Below are 20,471 nucleotides of genomic sequence, written 5' to 3' on the forward strand. Positions count from 1 at the left end.
GGGTGGGGGTGGGGGCTCAGTGGTAATGGGGTGGGAAGAAGGTGGGAGTATTTTATTCATTTTTCCTTAATGATCTTCATAGGCCAATCTCAGGACAGTTATGCCAAAAGTTTTCTCCTCTGTCTCTGTCTCTGCCTCTTTCTCTCTGTGTCTTTCTTCCTTGTTATGCAATGAATACTATAAAATGTCCAGTTGACTAATATTCGGTGCTTGCCTTGTGCCAGGGCAAAGGCTGGATTGCAGAGAAGAGTTAGATAAGGCCCCAGGGAGGTATCCCAGTAGGCTCTTTGCTGTCACAGGAGGGGAGCTGATACCTAAACTAGAGACCCCACATCTTGCATTTAACAGTTGTGGAAAGCTGATTAGTGGGAGGATAGCCTGTCTGGGTTGGACCGAGAACTTGGATAGGCAAATCATGTTAGGGGCTGCCCTCAAAATGAGTGTTCAGCAAGGCAGATGATAAGTAAAATTCAAAGCAGAAAGTAAGTGGCGTAGACGCAGAGCAGTGGGCGTTCCAGAGGGAGAGTCAGGGAAAGGTGGGAAGGTAGGCAGATCAGGGAAGGCTTTGGGAAGGAGGTGGTAGTTGAGTCAAAGCTTGAAGATGGGTCAGATCTGTCATCTGGCAGGAAGGACCCATCTTGGCAGAGGGGCAAGAGCCAAGGCTAGGAAGAAGGAAGGAAAACACCAGGCACGCATCTCTGGACTTTCACATTGGATTCGAGGCTGGTGGTTTGAAGAAGACCAGATAATCGCTTGGTTGTATTCTCTTCCACAGTACTAAGATTGAGGAGCTTGTGTTTTTCTGTTTTCTAGTGCCTTTTTTAATTTTAATTTTTTTTTACTATTTTTTTTTAATGAGTGATAAGGAAACATACTTTGAGAAGTGAGATGGGGATAAATCAAGAAATCTTTGAATTCCAGGTGAAGAGTTTAGACTTGATCTAGTGGCATTGGGAGACACTGATGGCTTTAGAGGAACAGAATGAGTGATCTGAGCCTTGCTTTAGAGGAATTCATCCTTTGGTGGAGGAGGGAGAACTTAGAATGCAGTGGGTGGAGCATGGGCTTTGTACTCAGACCCCCACCCAGACCTGGGCTTCCACCCTTATCACTTACCAAAGGGTCACACATGAATAGAGGGCGTCATGAGACCATAGCATGCAAATAATCTAATTTTAGCGGAATGCAAATTTTCCAGATCCAGCACAATTTGAATTTTGTTGTTTGTTCTTTTATGAGGTCCTGATTCTGAGGTCTTTTAAAGAGATCTTTTAAGAGCTTCTAGAAAAGGACTAATGAAGGTAGACTTGAATGCTGGGAAGGGTGGGCAAAGCAGTAGTGTGGGGGAGGTATTGGGGGAGTGGGCAAAGCTGCAGTAGGTGAATGAAATGATACGGCCCCTACAAAGCAATGAGTGGATCTGGATTTTGAATACTTGGAGAGCATTTTAAGATTTGCATATCTTATAAATATATTCTACGACCCCTCAGTTTGACTATTTGCAAACTCTGCATTCACATCTCTATTAGCATATAGTATCATGCGTGTATGTGTGGATTTAATGTGACTTTGGACTTTGAAAAGAACTTACAGGTTCAGTTAAAGCTGCTGAGATTGAGGGTGGTGAGGGTAGCACACAACCAGACAGTGTCAGGGAGCTACGTAGCTTTGTCCCTGTGGTTCTTAATTTGGTTCTACTGCTGCCTTACCTTTTCTGTCTTTGGAGTCATTTTCTGGGTGGAAAAGGAGAATCTTGTCTCATCAGTTGAGAATCATGGAACCTCATGGAGTCCTTACAGAACATCTAGTTCACCTCCCTCACTGGTAACCATGAGGAATTGTAGGGTATATGAGGAGAGGTCATGTATCCCAGGCCACACAAGGAGTTTGTGGCTGGTGTGAGTCTGAGCTCCTCCAACTTTCTCTGTTTTTTTTTTTTTTTTCTCCTGCACTGGACTTGAGATGATGGAGATATGCTGGCTCTCTTGAGAGGTTGCCGACCTGGGATAACTCAGGATGAATTGAGCTCTAAGAGTCTTTCAGTTTTTGGGCAAGTAAAGAATCCCTTTGGCTTCCTGGGGTGTGAAATGAGGCACCCAAGAGACTATGGGTTGAATCGCATGCTTCTAAGGAACATGGACTCTCCCTGTACTCACTTTAAATAGCTTCCTATATTTGAGATCCAGCAATTAAGTTGAAGGTAACTTTCTTTCCTTTAAGACAAGAGAAGTTATTTGAGGTGAACATTTCAGTGACCAACCTCCTCTCTCCTTTATTTCTGTATTACTGATACACATGGATACCTTTCCTTAATTAGATGAAGAAATTAAATTGAAGCAACTGTTAACATACCTGCTGGGTATTAGGGCTTAAGGACACAGCTTGTACAGATTTCTGACCCAGCTATTTGACCTTGGGCAATGTCTAAACCTTCCTGGATTGGCCCTGGTTCCTTCAACTGTAAAATTGAGGTGAGTGGCTTTTCTTAAAGAAGATGTATTGAAAGATGAGGTGTCTCCCTCTTCCTTCTTTCCTTGAATCTCAGCCTGAATTGGAATGTGCTTCCTGAAAGCCCTGTAGACATCAGGAGCAGGGCAAGTTGACAAGCTCCGTGAATTTTGTAGAGAAAAATAAATTCCTAGGTGACATGAAGAAGTGTGTATAGTATTGTATGGTGTTCTATGTGATTGGCACCGGGGATGGAGGAAATGATGGTTAATATTCATTAAGCACTTACCCTGTGCCAGGTGGTGTGCAGCGGACAGCGGACATCTGTTTCAGCTGTGGGCAGTTAGGGGTAGCCTTGCTGGAGCAGAGGATGCTGAACTGGGACCTGAAGAGTAAGTTGGAGTTAGCTAGGCAAATTAGAGGGTCACGGATGTTCACTGCAAGTAACAGCCTGGTATGGGCAGGGAACTTACAGACCTGCACAGTGAGATTGAATGAACCCTGGCTGCTTTGCCATTGGCCAAGTTTAAGGACAGACTGGTTGTTTCCAAGAGCTGCTTAAACCAAGATTCCTGGTTGCGACAGGTGCCTTCTTTTTGGGTATTTCCTGGAAGGTCCTACCAATGTAGGGATTTTTCATTGTTCCAACTTGGAGCCTCTTTCCCTTTAAGGGATTCCTCCATTTTCCTTCCCTTCTCTTAACTTCTACTTGATAAAGGGACAGCAGAAGACCAGGGTCAGGAAAGATAAGAGGAATTGCTTGTAATAACCATTTTTTAAGATTCAGGAACATTTATTCACCTGAGCAAGGCTGGCATGTTGTTTCTTTTGTTTTGTTTTGGTTTCCCCCTAGGCTTACAATTGAGAACCTCTAAGTTAAAAGTAAACCCAAGAGAAGCAAAATAGTGGTGTCATCTTTGATAACTTCTTCTCATACCAGCACAGCTGTCAGGGCAGGAAACAGGAAAAAGATCTATTAGAGCAAAGAGGTAGAATTACAAATTCAGAAAATGGAATTTGGCAGATTCTTCTTTAGTTGGGTTTTTGGTTAGACTGGATTTTATGGCTGTCCTGGGAACCTGCACACCTTTTACAATACAGTTTTCCTTGGAAAAGTTTTTAGGCTTCCGGAAGACTAGTTTTAAAGCAGTGCTGTGGGTAGTCTGTATATTAAGGTTATCCAGACGGAGGTTGGATTGTTTAGAGTGTAGCAAACTATAGGATATTTCTCATTTCCATTAAACTCTTGTGAGCCATTCAAAGAGCTAAGGACCCATCATTTTGTGTTTCCTTGATCTCAGGACATTTGTTAACTGACCATGAACTGCTCTGATTGTATGAATCCTGTTTACTTACCCTCTATCGCTAGAACCGTTTCCCTTGTCTGCAGATTCAATCACATTCCTGCGAGATGTGGTAGTTGGACGCATTCCAGCCCTGGGTTTCCTACACCACTTGCCCATAATCTCTGGCCTTCCTGTTGCTGCCATGAGGTTTGCTCATCTCCCCTTAAGAAAGAGAGAGACCATCACTATTTCCCCATGAACCCCAATTGGCTTGGAGTGGTAGAAAATGGTTTCCTTCCACAGAACACTTCCAGGTCTCTATGTTAGTGACCTTTCTGTCCTCAAATTAAAACACTCAAATAGGTATATGCCGAAGCCCAAGTCAGTGCACTCATTTTTTTACTTTCTTGGGACACTTTTGTGTTATTTCACTGGTGTCCCTCATCATTCTATCCACCTGACTCTGTCACTTCCCTACTCTGATAACTTCAGCAGCTCTCTGTGGCTGGTTGATTCAAGTACATGCTCTTTGGTTTAGATTCTTCATCATCTGGCTCCAACCTTTCTTTCTCGAACAGCCTTCAAGCTTATGGTCTGGAATGTTCTCCCACCATCTTTGTGTCCCAAATTCCTAATGGTCCTTCAAGAATCAGCTCAAATATTTCCTTTTGTTTAAAGTTATGGAGCCATTGATATGGGGAACTGTAGAGTCCAACTTACCTAGTCAATACTGGCAATTTACAAATGAGAAAATGGAGGCCCAGAGAGCAAAAAAAGGAAACAGAATTGCTAACCCTGGGCTTAAACCATGTCTCCTGGCTCCCAGGCTCATGCCTATTCCTCCTGAACTCAGGCAGAAAGAAGCACTCTTTTCTTCTGAACCAGTAATTGCACTTACTACACTGTAATTTAGTTTTAGTGACTTATCTGTCTTATTTCCCCTAGTAAATTATATGCTTTCCAGGGGTGTAAGGACTTACTCATTTTTTGCATTCCCTCAGTGCCCATCATGCTTGTTCTAGGTGAATTTTTGTTAAGGTATGGACTCCAAGATAAATAAACTGGACTCAAGAAGAAAACCTTGAGCAGATTATCAATGAAGAAATGGAATTAGAGCTTAAATGCAGAAATTCAGCATGTTCTGAGAAAATCAGTAGATAGTTTCTCTCTTTGAAATTGTCAGGTCGCATAGCAAGACAGTACAAAACTAAGAAGTAGAACGCAGAGGGGATGGGATATTTGCTTGGGTTCAAGAGTGAAGTCTGTAGAATGCAACTCTGGTGGTTTAGAATGTAGAGAGGTAATCCTTCAAAATCTCAGGTACCTTGATTGTGTATACACTAGACAATGAGACTTTTATGGACTAGCTGCTAGGTACTCATATGGTGTAGGCACTTTGCATTGCAGACGTATGAGAAGTGGTCCTTGCCCTGCAGTTCTCATGGTCTAGCCAAAGAAGACGAGATAATGAGGTGACCACTATGAACAAGTGCCAGAATGTGCTTGTCCACGTATTGTTATAGCAGCTCTAATGAGAGAAATAATTGGTGGAAACTGGAATGAATGTGTAAAATTTGAAGAGGTGGGGGAAAGAGAGGAGAGGTACTCTATGTTGATGCAGACGTGAGGTAGGAGCAAAGATTTTGGGCTAAGTAGTTTCTGTTCTTGAGGATGTTGAGAAGATAGGGCTGGGGGTAAGATCCACTGGAGGGGGAGAGGAAATGAGGTTTCATCATGCTTACAGGTTGGGATCTTTTTCCTTAAAGATTGATACTTTAGCTAAAGGGATGACCAGAGTGTTTGTTTGGTACATGCAGTGAGGGCCGTGAATTCATCTGGTTCTTCTGATACAAGATTTGAAGAATAGAAGCTGCTAAATATACAATAAGGGGTGTGAAGAATGAGTCATCACATTGCATTAAATATATTTGCTTGAGTGACTTATGATCTCCTTTTCTACGGTGCAAATTAACATTTAAAAGCATAATGTAGGGTATACACACTCAAAGAGAATCCTTGCTTTGGGAAGTGTGAAAGCTTGCAGGAACCCTGAAGGCAAGCTGTTTGTTATAGGATTGAGAATATAGGGAACTGTCCCATAAATTAATGTTTTTTTGAAAGCCCTCATTGCCACACAGCCCTGTTTGGTAGTGTGTGTGCTGGGTCATAGTGGTCCTAGGGCAGTGGAATGGAAAGAGCTGTCAGGGGCCTTGGGATCTGAAATTTGTTGGCTGCAAATGTGTGCATTTCTTCCTAATCACTTGGCAGTGGTAAGACAGTCCATCTGAGGTACGGATGAGACAGAGCTTCCTCTCTGTGTTCTGAGATCACAGGCTCTTCTTTCTTCTTTAAGTCTCAATGAAGCATTAACCACAGGCCTTGAGAACTGGGACAGTCTGATATTGGAAGGCCAGCAGAGTGGTGGATTAGGGCCAGTGTATTAGGGGGAAAATATATCTTTATTCCATTCATTTATAGAATCGTAAGACACTGCCTCTGTTTTGGGTGTATCTTCTCCCCCAATTTTGCTCTATCTTCAGAATAGGTGCAAAAGTGACTGGATATTGCACAGCATTTCACGATTAATCCAAGGACAAAAGCAGTGTAGGAAACTCAGAATATAATGTATGTAAACCACAGGTAAAGGGGCAGGCAGGGCAGGAAAAAGGTCCAAAATCCAGGTTGGTGCAAAAGTCTGTTAAAGGCACTGACAATCAAAGTATTGTGATACCAGTAGTTCTCAGGCAAGGCATTTCCCAGGCTGATGCCAGTCTCAAAAGTGTTGACAGAGTTGAACCAAGAGTGTTGGTAGACAAGTGTATGTACCTTACTGAAGATACTGTAGGGAAGATACTGGCTTTGGAGTCTGATGGTAGACAATTGACTGTGCGTATATCTTGAGCATGTTATTTAAGATTTTTTGAGTACAGCATAAGTTTTTTGAGCCCACAGTTTGTGTTTGGCCAACAACAGAATGCTTATTAACAAGGACTTAAACAAATAGGTTTCTATTTTCTCAGTAAAAAGGCATGAGGATAGGTTGTTGGCTCAGCTGCCCTGTGATGTCACTGAGAACCCAGACTCTTCTTTTTTTCCCCTACTCTCCTTAGTATGTGATCCTCAGCCATCATGCTGGTCGCCCCATGGTCCAGGATGGCTTGCCGAGGCTGCAAACTTACGACTTTGGTTAAGGTGAAAAGAAAAGTAGGGGGGATTGGTGTCATCTACAGCTGTCCCTTTTTGTCAGGATAGATCAAGCCTCTCCAAAAGCACTCCAGTGATTTCTGCTTAGGTCTCATTGGCCCCAGTTGGGCTGCTTTGACAAACTCTAGGGGCAAGAGATGTCGAGAAGTTGAAAGGCTGAAGAACCTGCAGGGAGATTTTTGAGAGGATTAAACAAGATGAAGGATGTAATAAAAATGCCCAGTATAGTGATTGGCCCCGGCAGACTTCAATGAAATTTTCTGTTCCTTCTCTTACCAGCTTTTCTTTGAAGAGTAAAAATCCAGTGGGATGGGGTCCAGTTCAATGTGAATGCAGCTTAAATATCTTGGTGTACTGCCAATGTAGTGCGAAGTACCCTCTGCCTTCTATAAATATGCATCTTTTGGGTGTAGTGAGGGCCAGAAAATCACAATCCTGTTTTCATTTTTGTGTCCTTCTAGCAACTGGTACAGTGCCTAATGCATAATAGGTGCTCAGTAAATATTTGCTGAACTAAATCTGCATGTTTTCCCTTTAAAGAAGCGTGAGTGCAGAAACAGCCACATCCATTCAATCTTTTGTCCACTTACTCATGTTTTCAGCAAAAAGTGATTAAAGGGGATCTGGAGATTCAAAGGCAAATTAAGGAATAGACAGTGAGGATGAAGAGATATAGAGAGGAAGAAAAAGAAGGGCTGGTAAAGCAATTCCAGAACATGGTAGGATATGGCATTATGTATCCAACAGGGCAGGTTTTCATACCTTAAACTTTAAGAATTTTATAAATATCAGTTGCACCCTAGTAAAAAAGAACCGATAGCGACCCATACAAATTATTTTTTCATTCAGCGGTTTCACTTTCTCTCTCTCCTATTTGTGAAATAATTAAAAATGTAAGGGATGCTATTTTTAATACACTGAAGCCAAAGCTATTGAGCCCTCCCTCGAAGTCAGGTCCGGGGCCAGAAAGCACAGAAGCATGAGTAAGGATCAGAAGGAAATGGGTTCTCTTTGCCCTTAAATGAATCCCGTGTTCCTGCCAGCTGATGGGCCACCACATTGGCAAAGGGGAACATTTCTTATCTGTTAATACTTTAATCTCTCCTTGGACTGCTTTCTCCTTTGGCCCAGAGCCCTGCTTCCTTGAGAGTGACCTTGTCGGTCAGCCATTCACCGCATGTAGCAGGTTGAGCTTTTATCTGGAGAGGAGCTCCACAGAGCCTGGAGGGGCAAATAAGAGGAGGTCTCCAGTAGTGTTCCCCTGGCCTGCTCCCTAAGGCCTCTGGCTCAAGGACTGTTTTTATCAGAGCGGGACAGGACCTCCTGATTGTACAGCAGGAGCAAATCAAAAGCAGACAGATGGCAAGTTAAAGGTTCTAGAGCTGTGTTGGTCAATGTGGCAGCCGCTGTCCGCACACAGTGATAAAACACTTGCAGTGCAGCCAGTCCAAATTGAGATGATTTTAAGTGTAGAGAACACACAGAATTTCAAAGATCTAGCATGAAAAGCAGAATGTAAACTATTTTATGATTGATTTTATACTGATTGCATATTGAAAGGATTATATTTTAGATGTGCTGGGTTGAAAAGATCCTTAACATTTCCTTTTGACTGTTTTTAATGTTAAAAATATTTACCATTACATATGTGGTTTGAGTTAAATTTCTTTGAACGCATCTAGTGCTGTCCTGGAGGGATTTGGAGAACTGGATTTCTTTAGTGGCTAACCGGCCTCTGACTGCCTCTGTCCTCTTTTAGAGAGGTTTCTTGGGCTGGGATTCGGGACAGTCCATATAGAAGGGCCCATAAAATAGCATCCCTGATTGCTGATTTAAGTCATGTTCCCATTATTACTAGGCAGTTGCAGTTTTCGTGTCTTGAGTTTGACTGTGGGTGTTTTACATCCCTGTTCAATTCTGCTGATTTGGGCACTCTTCTCTGTCATGTATTTCATTCAAACTCAAGTTCTTGAACCTTTTTTTTTCTTTTATGTGTTAAATGAAGGGCTTGGGTTAGATGAGCTTAATGTTTTCCTAAAAAAAGTACTTGATTATTGAAACCTCCTTTTACTTTCATCTCAATAGCAGGTTAATTGCCGTGCTTCCAGTGTGTGTCCTTAAACATTGGCATTCTCCCCAGAGGATGAAGTCAAATGCCACCCACCGAATCTTGCCTGTAATAAATTCCCAGGGAAGATTTGCTGAGAGAAATCTCTCCTATATGTCTCTTCTCTGTAAATTTTACCATCTGCACTCCGGCCTGAGTCAACATGTGCTCAGTCTTAGAATACTAAAATATGTTGCCTTCTGGTCAGCAAGCCCCTGGACGCAAATATCACTCCCCTCTAGACCGAACTGCAGAATGCTGTGAATCTTACCTGTGGCAACCCTGCTTGCTTTGTTTGCATTTTTGCTTAGAGCCCTTTCATAGATTTCTGAGTATTTTCTTCTGCCTTTTTGCAATATGTGACTTTTACTGGCCTATCCCATTTTCTGGCATGTTCCCCGTGGTTGACCGTCTCTTATTTGACATATTCACTCCCACATCACTGCTTTCTTTTGCACCCCTGCTTCACTTTCCTGACATGGTATGGTGCCTTCTTTGACTACCCAAAACTGGCTCATCCAACCCATACCCTCTTCCTGCTACTTCAGGCCTCAACAACTACTTTGTGGATGACATGAAATCAAGTCGGGGTCCTTGTCTTCACTGGACATAGCAGGAATGGTAATAAAGGGATTTGAGCTTCAGAATTGAGGTTAATATATGTGTCTTGTTATGTCCACAAAATACAACCGGCAGTCAGCTAAAACTCCAACTCAATTATAGAGATATTATATATATATATGTATATATGTATATATTTATATAATCTGAAGTACAGGTGCTTTTTAATGATTGGCATGATGTGAAGTTGGGAGCCAGTGAAAATTAAATATTCCCTCCATTGTGAAAATTAAATATTCCCTCATTATATACTACACTCTGTTCTTTTGTTTTCTTTCCAACTGGCCTTGACATTTGAGATTAGACTCAGAGTTTGAGGTTTATTTGTAACACTTACACAGAGTGAATGTTCAGAAAGTTGTGTTTCTGGGGGAAAGGGGATTGCGTTTTATTCATTTTGAATTCCCAGCACAGGACTTAGTATACTAAACTTCTGTGTGCTAAACTTTTAACTGAACTCAGTGTAGTTTTAAAAATAAATAATATGAAAAATCCTGCTTGAAAGTTTGTTTCCTTTTTTTTTTTCTAAGACCATGATATTGTGGATTTAAAAACTGCTCAAGACTATAGATTGACCCCAAATGGCAAAAACCCTTAGCTGAGCTGCTAGCAAAAATAATCATCAGGATCTGCAAAAGTAGTTTGTGTGACTTTAAATTTTATTTGAATCTTCCCCTGTATTGAATTCTATATACATTATTCACACCATACTGTTTATTTAGAAATCTGTCTAGTTACAATTTAACTACCGTTATGTGATAAAACATGTCTTGGTAAACGTAAAATTATCACTATTTTAGGGTTTTCTAAGAGGAATTAGCTAAGAGGAAGGTTCTTTTACATGATGAAGTGTTGAATTACTGCCAGAGCAGGAAGCATGTAAATATAAATCATGTTGGCTCAGCAAGAGAAATAAATTTCTAGGCCTAAGCTGGGGGGAAGGGATGGTTTAAGGATAAATGAATTATTTTTATTTTCAATGCCATGATTATTTTAGACAGTTGCACTTTGGGGAATCTAGCACAAGGAAATGATACCAAATGTGGCGAAAACTAAATGCTTTGTGCACAAATGGTTCTCTGAGTGTTTTTTAAATAATAGCCCCAGATGGGAAACATCTAAATATGGTTAAGTAAATATCATGCTCTAATGCGTAAGATTTCTTGAGACTGTGGACGTGGGAAAATATTTTATCATATTAAGTGAAAAAAATTATGAGACAAACTTGTATGTTCAGTGAGAGATACGAACATGGAAAATATACGAGGAAAAGAATTATAATTATGAGGGATTGTGACACTTTCTAGTTCTGATTTTTTAAATTGTGGGTATAGTCCATATTTAATGAAATGAATTACTTTAGTTTAAAAACAACTTTAATTGTAAATTGAATTCTGCTCCCCATAAAACACATTTTTTATTGTAAACACAACAAATATGTATTTCATGTACAAATAAAAACCTGTATCTCAAGTAGATGGTCTGGCTACAGTGGACCATCAGAGAAATGAGAAATGAGTAATAAGGAGAAAAACCCTCCAAGTACTTATTAATAAGCAAAACAAAACAATATAAACGTCAATATTTTCCTAATAACTAGGCTTATAGTTCTAGGTAATGATAGTTAATAGATATGACTGTTTGGGGCCCAAAAGTCCAGAATCATTTCTTAGAGTAGCACTTATTATGTTTAGTAATTGAACTGAGCGCAGACTGTGAAGACAGATTTAAAATCCTGCTCAAGACTTCATATCAATGTGGGACTCTGGCAAAGACCTTTAACTTATCAGTAAAGTTATTATAGAATGAGAATAGTACTTGGTTTGCCTCTTTGGAAGGCTACTATGAAGATAAAATAAATCATTAATATGATGTTTTTTTCTATAAATACTGATGATCTCTCCAAAAGGAATATCCCCAATAGAGATTTGGAGTTCTGCAAATAGGGAGGCAGCCAGGTATGAGATGTTGGAAAGTGGTAAAGGCTCTGGGAACTGGGAGGAGTAAATACCACCTAAGGTCTTCAAATTAAATCTTTTAAAACACTTTGGTGGCTGAATAAAAATGTAAACTGTGAGACTCATCAAAGCTATTATTATTTTCTCTAGTTTTTCAAGCAAAGATAGAACAGCTTAAATAAAATAATGTCATAGTACCTCCCTTCCCTATTTTTCTGTTCCCATGGTTGTTGTTATTTACTTTACAGTGAAATATGCCAGCAACTTTTAACATGTGGTTAGGTTCAGTAAACATATCCCTATCGGCTGAGGTTAGTCATAGATTCTTTTGTTATTGAAAATTCACAATCCCTCATTGTTTATATACCCATATTATCAATTTTATTGATCTTTCACAGAACCGGCTTTTGATTTCATTTATTTTCTTTATTGTTTTTACAGTTTTCAAGTTGATGGATTTTTGCTCCAGTTTTTATTACTTCCTTTCTTCTGCTTGCTTCAGGTTTAAGATGCTCTTCTTTCCCTAGTTTCCTAAGGAAAAAGCATACATTACTGGTTTTAGAACTTTCCTCTTTTCTAATATATGCTTTCAGTGTTATCAGTTTCTCTCTGAGCGTTGCTTTTGTTGCATCCCACAGATTTGATAAGTTGTATTTTCATTTACATTTAGTTCAAAATCTTTTAAAGTTTCTCTTGACACTTTTTCTTTGACTTGTGTTATTTAGAATGATGTTGCTTAATCTCCAATGATTTGAGAATTTTCAACCATTGATCTGTTGTTTTCTAGTTTAATTCCATTGTGATCTGAGAACATACTTTGTGTGATTTCTTTATTATTATTTTTTGATTTCTTAAGGTGTGTTAGGACCTTAAAAATGTGATCAGTGTTGATTAATGCTCCTTATTAGCTTGAGAGGAATATGTACTCTGATATAGTTGGGCGGAATATTCTATCAATGTCAGATTCAGTTGATTGGCAAAGCTGTTCACATCAACTATACCCCTTCTGATTTTCTGTCTGGAAGATCTATCAATTACTGAAAGAAGTGTGGTGAATAATAGTGGGTAGACCTATTTATCCTTGCAAATCTAAGTTTTTGCTTGATGTGTTTTGCTGCTCTAAAGATAGAGGCATGCCCATTTAGGATTGTTATGGCTTCTTGGAGAATTGACCCTTTATCATTAAGTAATGCCCCTCTTTATGCCTCATAATTTCCCTTATTCAAAAATCTGCTTTTTCTGAAATTATATAACTACTCTAGCTTTCGTTTAATTAATGTTGGAATGGTAATATCTTTTTCTATCCCTTTACTTTGAACCTATCTGTTGTCTTCTATACTTACATTTTTATATTATAAGTGGATTACTTATAGACAACATTTAATTGAATCTTACTTTTTTATCCACTCTGAAAATCTGTCTTTTAACTGGCAAATTTAGACCATTTACATTTACAGTGATTAAATCTGATATAGTTGGATCAATAGCTACTGTGCTTGCAACTTTCTATTCATTGCACTTGTTGTTTCTTTTTTTCTCTCTCCTTTTCTGCCTTCTTTGGTTTTAATTGACTATTTTATAGGATTTCATTTTACTTCCTCTATTAGCTTAACAATGTTACTTCCTTAAAATATTTTTTTCTTTTCTTTTTTTTAGTGATTATCCTAGAGTTTGTAATATATATTTTAACTAATTTAAATCTACCTCAAATAACACTAAATCACTTTATGGGTAGTACAATTTCCTTAAAACAGAGTATTACCAATTCCTCTCATCCCACATTACATTGAGGATGTATTGCATATGTTAAACTCATCCAATAATTTGTTATTATTATGACTTTAAACAAGTATGTTTTAGATCAATTAAGGAAAAGAACAATAAAATATTTTATTTTACCTTTATTTATTCCTTCACTCTTGCTTCTTTATGTGAAGTAGATCCAAGTTTCTTACCTGTATCATTTCCCTTCTCCCTGAAAAACTTATTTTAGCATTTCTTTTGGACAGATCTCCTGGTGATGAACTCCTTCAGTTTGGGCTGCAATGAGAAAGTCTTTGTTTCACCATAATTTTGCTAGACATGTGATTCTAAGTTGGTGTTTTTCTCTTTCATATTGATGCTTTATATATCTCAATCCAATCTCTTCTTGCTTGCATACTTTCTGACAAGAAGTCACTATAATTTTTATCCTTATTCCTCTAAAGGTAAATTTTCCCTCTTCTCCTGGCCTTCTTTAATTTTTTTTTTTTAGTTTGAATATGATGTGCCTAGATTTAGAATTTTTTGTTACATTTATTGTGCTTGGTGTTTTCTGAGCTTTCTAGATCTGTGGTTATCTGTCATTAATTTTGGAAAATTCTCTGTCACTAATTCTTCAATCATTTCTCTGTTCTGTTCGCTCTTCCTTCCATATCTGGTATTCCAGTTGGACATATTTTGCCCAATTGGAAATTGCTTCATTGATCTTGAATTTCCTTTTCTGTTTTTTTCCTGAAAGAAGTGTGGTGAATAATAGTGGATAGACCTTTTTTTCTATTTCAGTTTAGGAAATTTCTGTTAATATATTTAATACTTATTGACTCTTTCATTGGCCATATTCAGTCTATAGATGAGACCATCAAAGTAATTCTTTATTTCTGTTGGTGTGTTTTCATTTCTAGAAAGAGTCTTTTGACTCTTTCTCGGTGTTTCCATCTCTCCGCTTTTATCATCCATCTGTTCTTGCATGTTGTCCACTTCATTCCATAATCCCCTTATCATATTAATCATACTTATTTTAAATTCCATGTCTGATAGTGACACTGTTTGTGTACTAAGTCTAGTTTTAATGCTTACTTTGTCTCTCCAGATTATACAGGTTTTTCTTGCCTCTTAGCATGCCTTGTCTTTTGTTATTGGTAGCTGGATATATATGGTGAATCCAATAATAGAACCTGCTTCAAATGGGCCTTTAGTGTGAGGTTAATGTTAATTTGGCTAGGAATTGGCCTATGTTTGATATTGGCCATAGCTATGGGCACCAGAGGCTTCCAGTTCCCCAGTGTTTTTGTTATGTCTCCCTTGTAAAAACTCCTTGTGAGGTAACATCTGTGTCTTACAGCTGTAATCCACTATTCATTAGTTTAGTGGAAGATGTAGGTGAAGGAAGCGTTCTGTAATCGTTTATTAAATCCTAGGCTTTCAGTGAATATGTGGCCCAGGATGTGGCCCTCATGGGTATTTATTTGTATCCTTCCCTCCTTTGCCCTACCCCTGTAGGTGACAAAGGGAAGCTAGAGGGTACAGTTGGGTAAATGCCCTTCTCCTGTGTCCCCTCAGGCTCTGGAAATATCCTTTTGCCCTTCAGAGTAGGCTTTTTTTTTTTTTTAATGTAGAATCTCTGGGCAGATTTCAAAATGGTTATCCTTCCCTTTCTTCTGCCAGAGAGAGCATAAAGATTTTCTTGGCTTTTCTTTGTGAAAACCAGATGGGGTTCCTGGAGGTAATGCCCATGAAATTATGGGCCCCCCCCAAGACTGTTGTCCTTAGGAATTTCCCATGTGTGCTAGGCTGCTCAGCCTCCAGGCATTCATCAAAATTACTATTTAAATGTTCCTGCCAGTTAATGGCTGCAGCAGCTTCTCCCCCAGGTAAAATGAGCTCAGCTGTGGCTCTGGATTTGCAGTCTCTGTCTCCTCAGATTGTGGAGTACTGGTTTGCTCTCATCTCAGTTCTCTGATGAGTCCAAGAAGTAGTTGATTTTTAGTTTGTCTGGCTTTTTTTCTTGTAAGGATGGGAGCAGTGACTTCTAAGCTCTTTACATGCTAAAACTGGTGGTCTTCACCATCTCAGTTTTATAACTGCATGTGCTGATCTGCCTCTTTCTTTTAGGTTGGGTTACAAGCTACCTGAAACCACTGAATGCAGTAATGGAGAGGATACTTGTTGAAATAAGGATCTCAGAACTTAGTGTGGTGCTGGACTATTTTATGATTTTGAGCCTTGACTTTCTAATCTATCAGTAAACCTTACAAAGCCCTATGTTCCCTTCTAGCTTTGAATCTAACATTCTGTTTTCTCTAAAGTACCCATGGCACTTTGTAAGATATTCTGCGTAAATTGGTATGCTCGTTTAAATCTGTTATGTATCCCAGAGAAGCAATGTTCTTCTAATCTATTCTTGTGGGTGCAGACCTTTTATGGGCAGGACCTTTTGATTATGTGATTCCCATGGAGAGGTGACCCACCCAATTCAAGGTAAGTCTTAATCCTCTTTACTGGGGTCATTTGTGGGAGAATAAAAAGACAGTAAAAGCCTGGAGAACCCAGATATGTTTAGCTCAGAGAAAGAAAACACCCCAGGAGAAGCTAGAAGACCTGCAGGAGCGGAGAGAGCCATTTTGAACCCAAAATGCAGGAGAGAAGGACCAGCAGACTTCACCATGTGCCTTCCCAAGTGACAGCAGCCCTTCCTCAGTGAAGCTTTAGCAAACCGAAACAGTTGGTGTTCAGAATTTTCAGTTGACTGATAAATAACTTTTTTGCACTATTGAGCAGAAAATTATCTAGATGCTTTGTACTGATAGTTTCACCTTTATATCGTCTCTGAAACTTGATGTAATTGATTTACACATATTAAGAATTCATGTATCTTTTAAAAACTTCCATGGAAAAACACGGTAATAAATAACTTGGATGGATTTTTTTCCCAGAAAATAAGTGTATTATTTAACACTTAGTTGTTTAAAATGCAGTATATTAAAAATTCAGAAATCTTATACTACCAAAAATGTACAGAAACTTTTAAGTACAAAATGATTATTTCTCCGGCCCCAGAACCTCAGTTTTCAGAACTGGAGGCATTTCCTACTGCCATCTCTTTTTTATCTTCCCACCACCTGTTCCCCTTTTTCCCACCTTTTTAAATACAAAGTACAGCTTGTTGCTTTTTTTTCATTTAATTTGGAGATATTTCCTTATTGGCACATGTCTACCTTATTTTTTTTCTGAATTACATAGTCCGAGGAATTGCTTTCTAACTTCTTTAAAGTTGGAAGATATGTTTTATATCAGCATTATAAATAAACTATTTTTTCCTGTGCTAATGATTTTGTCTTTACTATAACGAGGATCTTATTTTGCGCCTAATTCAGTGTCCAGTTGAGTGAATCAGTTGGTTCTTTGTGAGCTGATTTAAGCCCAAGAATCAGCTTCATTTTCCTAAGTGATTTTTTTTAGAATGAGGAATGATGGTGGAATTAACAAAATGCCTTTTTATCATAGAGACTCTTTTAAAAAATCAATTAATTAACTGATAACCAGTGAACAGATGAATTTTTGCCATAGCTGTAATTTGAAAGAGATGTTGCTGGAGAATGTATCCATCTGGCCAGATCCACCCACCCCCAGCCCCAGAGCAGACAAATGTGAAATAACTAACCACAGGGCAACTCTGAGGAGATGACTGCAGGGCCCTGTGTTTCCCAGCGTACAAGACAATTAGTATACAATGCATGGAAACAGAGATGTGCTTTATTGAAGCTGGACAAGACCTCTATTCATATTAAACTCAAACAAATCGCACATGTGCAAACCTCCTCTTTGGTTAGCTGCATAAGCTTAAATACATAGAACTATAATGCTTTTTCAAATATTAACTTGCAGATTCACCAGCAGCTAAAAAGCAATTCTAGGCATGGAAATGGGAAGATTTGAGGAGAGGTAGAGGCGTTGAGGTTGTTTTGATGTATACCTGTGTGTAAGTGGGAGCTTCTCTCCTCTTGAGCAGTATTTTGCATTGATAACCAGTTGGTACAGTGTCTAAAATGCCCACTCCTGGATTAGAGGCAGAGACAAGGAGGAGAAGGAACAGACTCCATTCACTTTTATCCCTATGTGGATTTTGCAGAGCAGGCCCCACTCACTATTTGCTCCTGGAAGCCTGGGATGCAATGGAATGGAATTTTAATTCAAAATTTGTAACACATCATACCTATGATATGTGATCCTTTTTGAGGTAAGATAAAAATAGTTCTTTTCTCTCACTGTGTGGTATCTCATGGGTAAAGCGTAATACATCAAAAATCTTTAGCCTCTAAAATTTTAAAATTACAAATGCAAAAAGTAAAAAAGAATGCTCAAAAACGGATAAAATAAACAGTAAAATTTCCACTAGTCTAATGTGTCTCAACAGTTTTTTTTCATCCTAGAAAATTGTGCATGTGAATGTGTAACTTAAATTCATATTCACAGAATGAGATATTATACAAATTGTTTTGTATTATGCTGTTTTATTTACTTTGACATCTTAGATATCTTTCCATAACTGCATGTAGGTCAACCTCCTTCTTCACTTGTGTGAATATACCATATTATTTATTAACTTGTTCCCTAAGATGGACATTTGAGTTCCTTTATGGTTTTTGAATTCTCTAATGCCTTTGAGAGAATTTTTTACTTGTGTATGAAATTATTTTACCAGCATTTCTGTAAAGTAAATACTCAACAGTGGCATATGAATGTCAAGGTATGTTTCTTTTATATTTTGATCTGGTTCAAAATCATTTTCTAAAATAACATCCACTATGATGCTACTGAAAAAGAAGGCAAATTCCTTTTTCACACTTGTGGTAGTTAGGTTCAGGTGTCAACTTGGCCAGGTGAAGGCACCTAGTTTTGTTGCCGTGGACATGAGCCAATGGTACGTGAACTTCATCTGTTGCTAATTACATCTGCAGTCGGCTAGGAGGTGTGCCTGCTGCAATGAATGATGTTTGACTTAATTGGCTGGTGCTTAAATGAGAGAACGCAATGTAGCACAGCCCAAGCAGCTCGGCATACCTCATCTCAGCACTCGCAGCTCAGCCCAGGCCTTTGGAGATGCAGAAAGGAATCACCCTGGGGAAAGTTGTTGGAACCCAGAGGCCTGGAGAGAAGGCCAGCAGAGATTACCCTGAGCCTTCCCACATAAGAAAGAACCTCAGATGAAAGTTAGCTGCTTTTCCTCTGAAGAACTAACAAAATAAATCCCCTTTTATTAAAAACCAATCCATCTCTGGTGTGTTGCATTCTGGCAGCTAGCAAACTAGAACAACACTCAATCAAATTGAATGTTAAAATGTTTGTTTCTGGTCTAAAAGGTGAAATGCCATGTATTTTTTTCATCATTTCTTTAATTATGTTTGAGATTCAGCATCTTTTCAGCATCAGCTATTAGTTTTTCTCTTTCTGCTCACATTGTTGGCTATTTTTCTATAGGGATGTGTACTCTTGATTTTTTCCTGTATGCTGGAGATATTAGTTCTTTATTATTTGAGGTGAAAGTACCTTTTCCGAATTTTTATTTATTTTTACTTTGCTTATAGTATTTTTTTTTTGTATAGAAATACATGTTTTATATAGTTATATCTTTTTCTTTCTGATATCTTTATTTTTGAGGTCTGCTTCAAAAGACCTTCCTCCCTGGGTTATAGATAATTTAGACATTTTTTTTCCCTCGTAATAGTGTAATTTTACTATTAGATGTTGTTAGGAAACCAACTTAATTCTTTTCTCACGTGTGTAGCCAATTGTTCCAATGTGATTTATTGAATGACTCATTTTTTCCAGTTGTTTTAAGATACTATGTAGAAGGATCTTAAGATACCTCCATAGAAGACACTATGGAGTAGAGAATAAGAGCAGGGGCTTTGCAGTTAGACTTACTGGGTTTCTTCCTACCCAGCATGTAATCTTGAAATGTATATTAATTTGTCTCCTCATCTGTAAAAATGCAGCTTTTGATGAGTAGCTGTATTTTTTTATTTTTTTTTGCCAATATTCCACCTACCAGTAGGCCAAGATCAGTGTCTGTCACATAGCAATTTCCTTTAATTTCCTTGATTGCTCAAGCAATGGGGTTGGCTTAAACAATTGGAATTTTTTTGTGTGTGTATGCTGTATGGCAAGGTCACATTTCATTATTTTTCCATGTGACTATCCCGTTATTGCAGCACCATTTGTCGAATTTTTGTTTGGTTGGTTTTTGTTTGTTCATTTTGCTTGTTTTTTGGGGAAGTGCATGGACTGGGACTCCAACCCAGGTCTCCTGCATGGCAGGTGAGAACTCCACCACTGAACTACCCTCACATCCCCAACAGTTGGAATTTAATAGCGCAGGTTTTGAGGCCAGGTGAAATCCAATCAAGGCATTGTTAAGGCAATGCATTCTTCCTGAACACTGGCTGGTGGTGATTCTTGGTCCTGGGCTCCTCTGTCACATGGAAATGCATATGGTGGCCTCTCCCTTTCATCTGGGTTCTGTTCACATTCAGCTTCTTGCTTCCCGTGGTTTCTATCTGTGTGAATTTCATTCTGCTCATAAAGGACTCCAATAATAAGATTAAGACCCATCCTGATTCTGTTGGGGCACACCTTAACTGAAATTAAGGATCTACTTACAATGAATTCACATTTATAGAAATGGATTAACTTTAAGGACATATTTTTCTTGGCTACTTAGATCCAAACCACCGTACTATGACTCAAGAAAGTATTTGTGGAGGTGAGGTAGGTAAGTTTCCTGGTTCTCATTGCTACTTATAGACCATTGTTTCTTCTTCCTCTCTATAAATCCCCCACTCTCTTGAAACATGTGCTTTTAAGACTTCATCATCGACTATTTCTACTTGTTTTAGTCTTCTGCAGATTCCCCAATCCGTCATCCACATTCATGAAAGAGACTAATAATGAATTCACTGTCTTCTTTTCTGTCTCCACTCTAGTCATTTCTATTTAGAAGGTCATTCTAAAACTATGACTCTTTGGTGTCTTCTTTGACTTCTCCTTCCTGTAATCTTACCTTTCATCTTATGTCAACCATCTGTT

The 20,471-nt window shown here is 38.7% G+C and overlaps 1 protein-coding gene across 4 annotated transcripts in view; it reads left to right on the top strand.

Moving 5' to 3' along the window:
- The window catches only part of RNF144A (ring finger protein 144A), a 139,591-nt gene that overhangs the window by 1,214 nt on the left and 117,906 nt on the right, over nucleotides 1-20,471 (top strand). The window lies entirely within an intron of this gene.

This window comes from Tamandua tetradactyla, chromosome 3 (genome assembly GCF_023851605.1).
Source record: "Tamandua tetradactyla isolate mTamTet1 chromosome 3, mTamTet1.pri, whole genome shotgun sequence".
Lineage (NCBI taxonomy): Eukaryota > Metazoa > Chordata > Mammalia > Pilosa > Myrmecophagidae > Tamandua > Tamandua tetradactyla.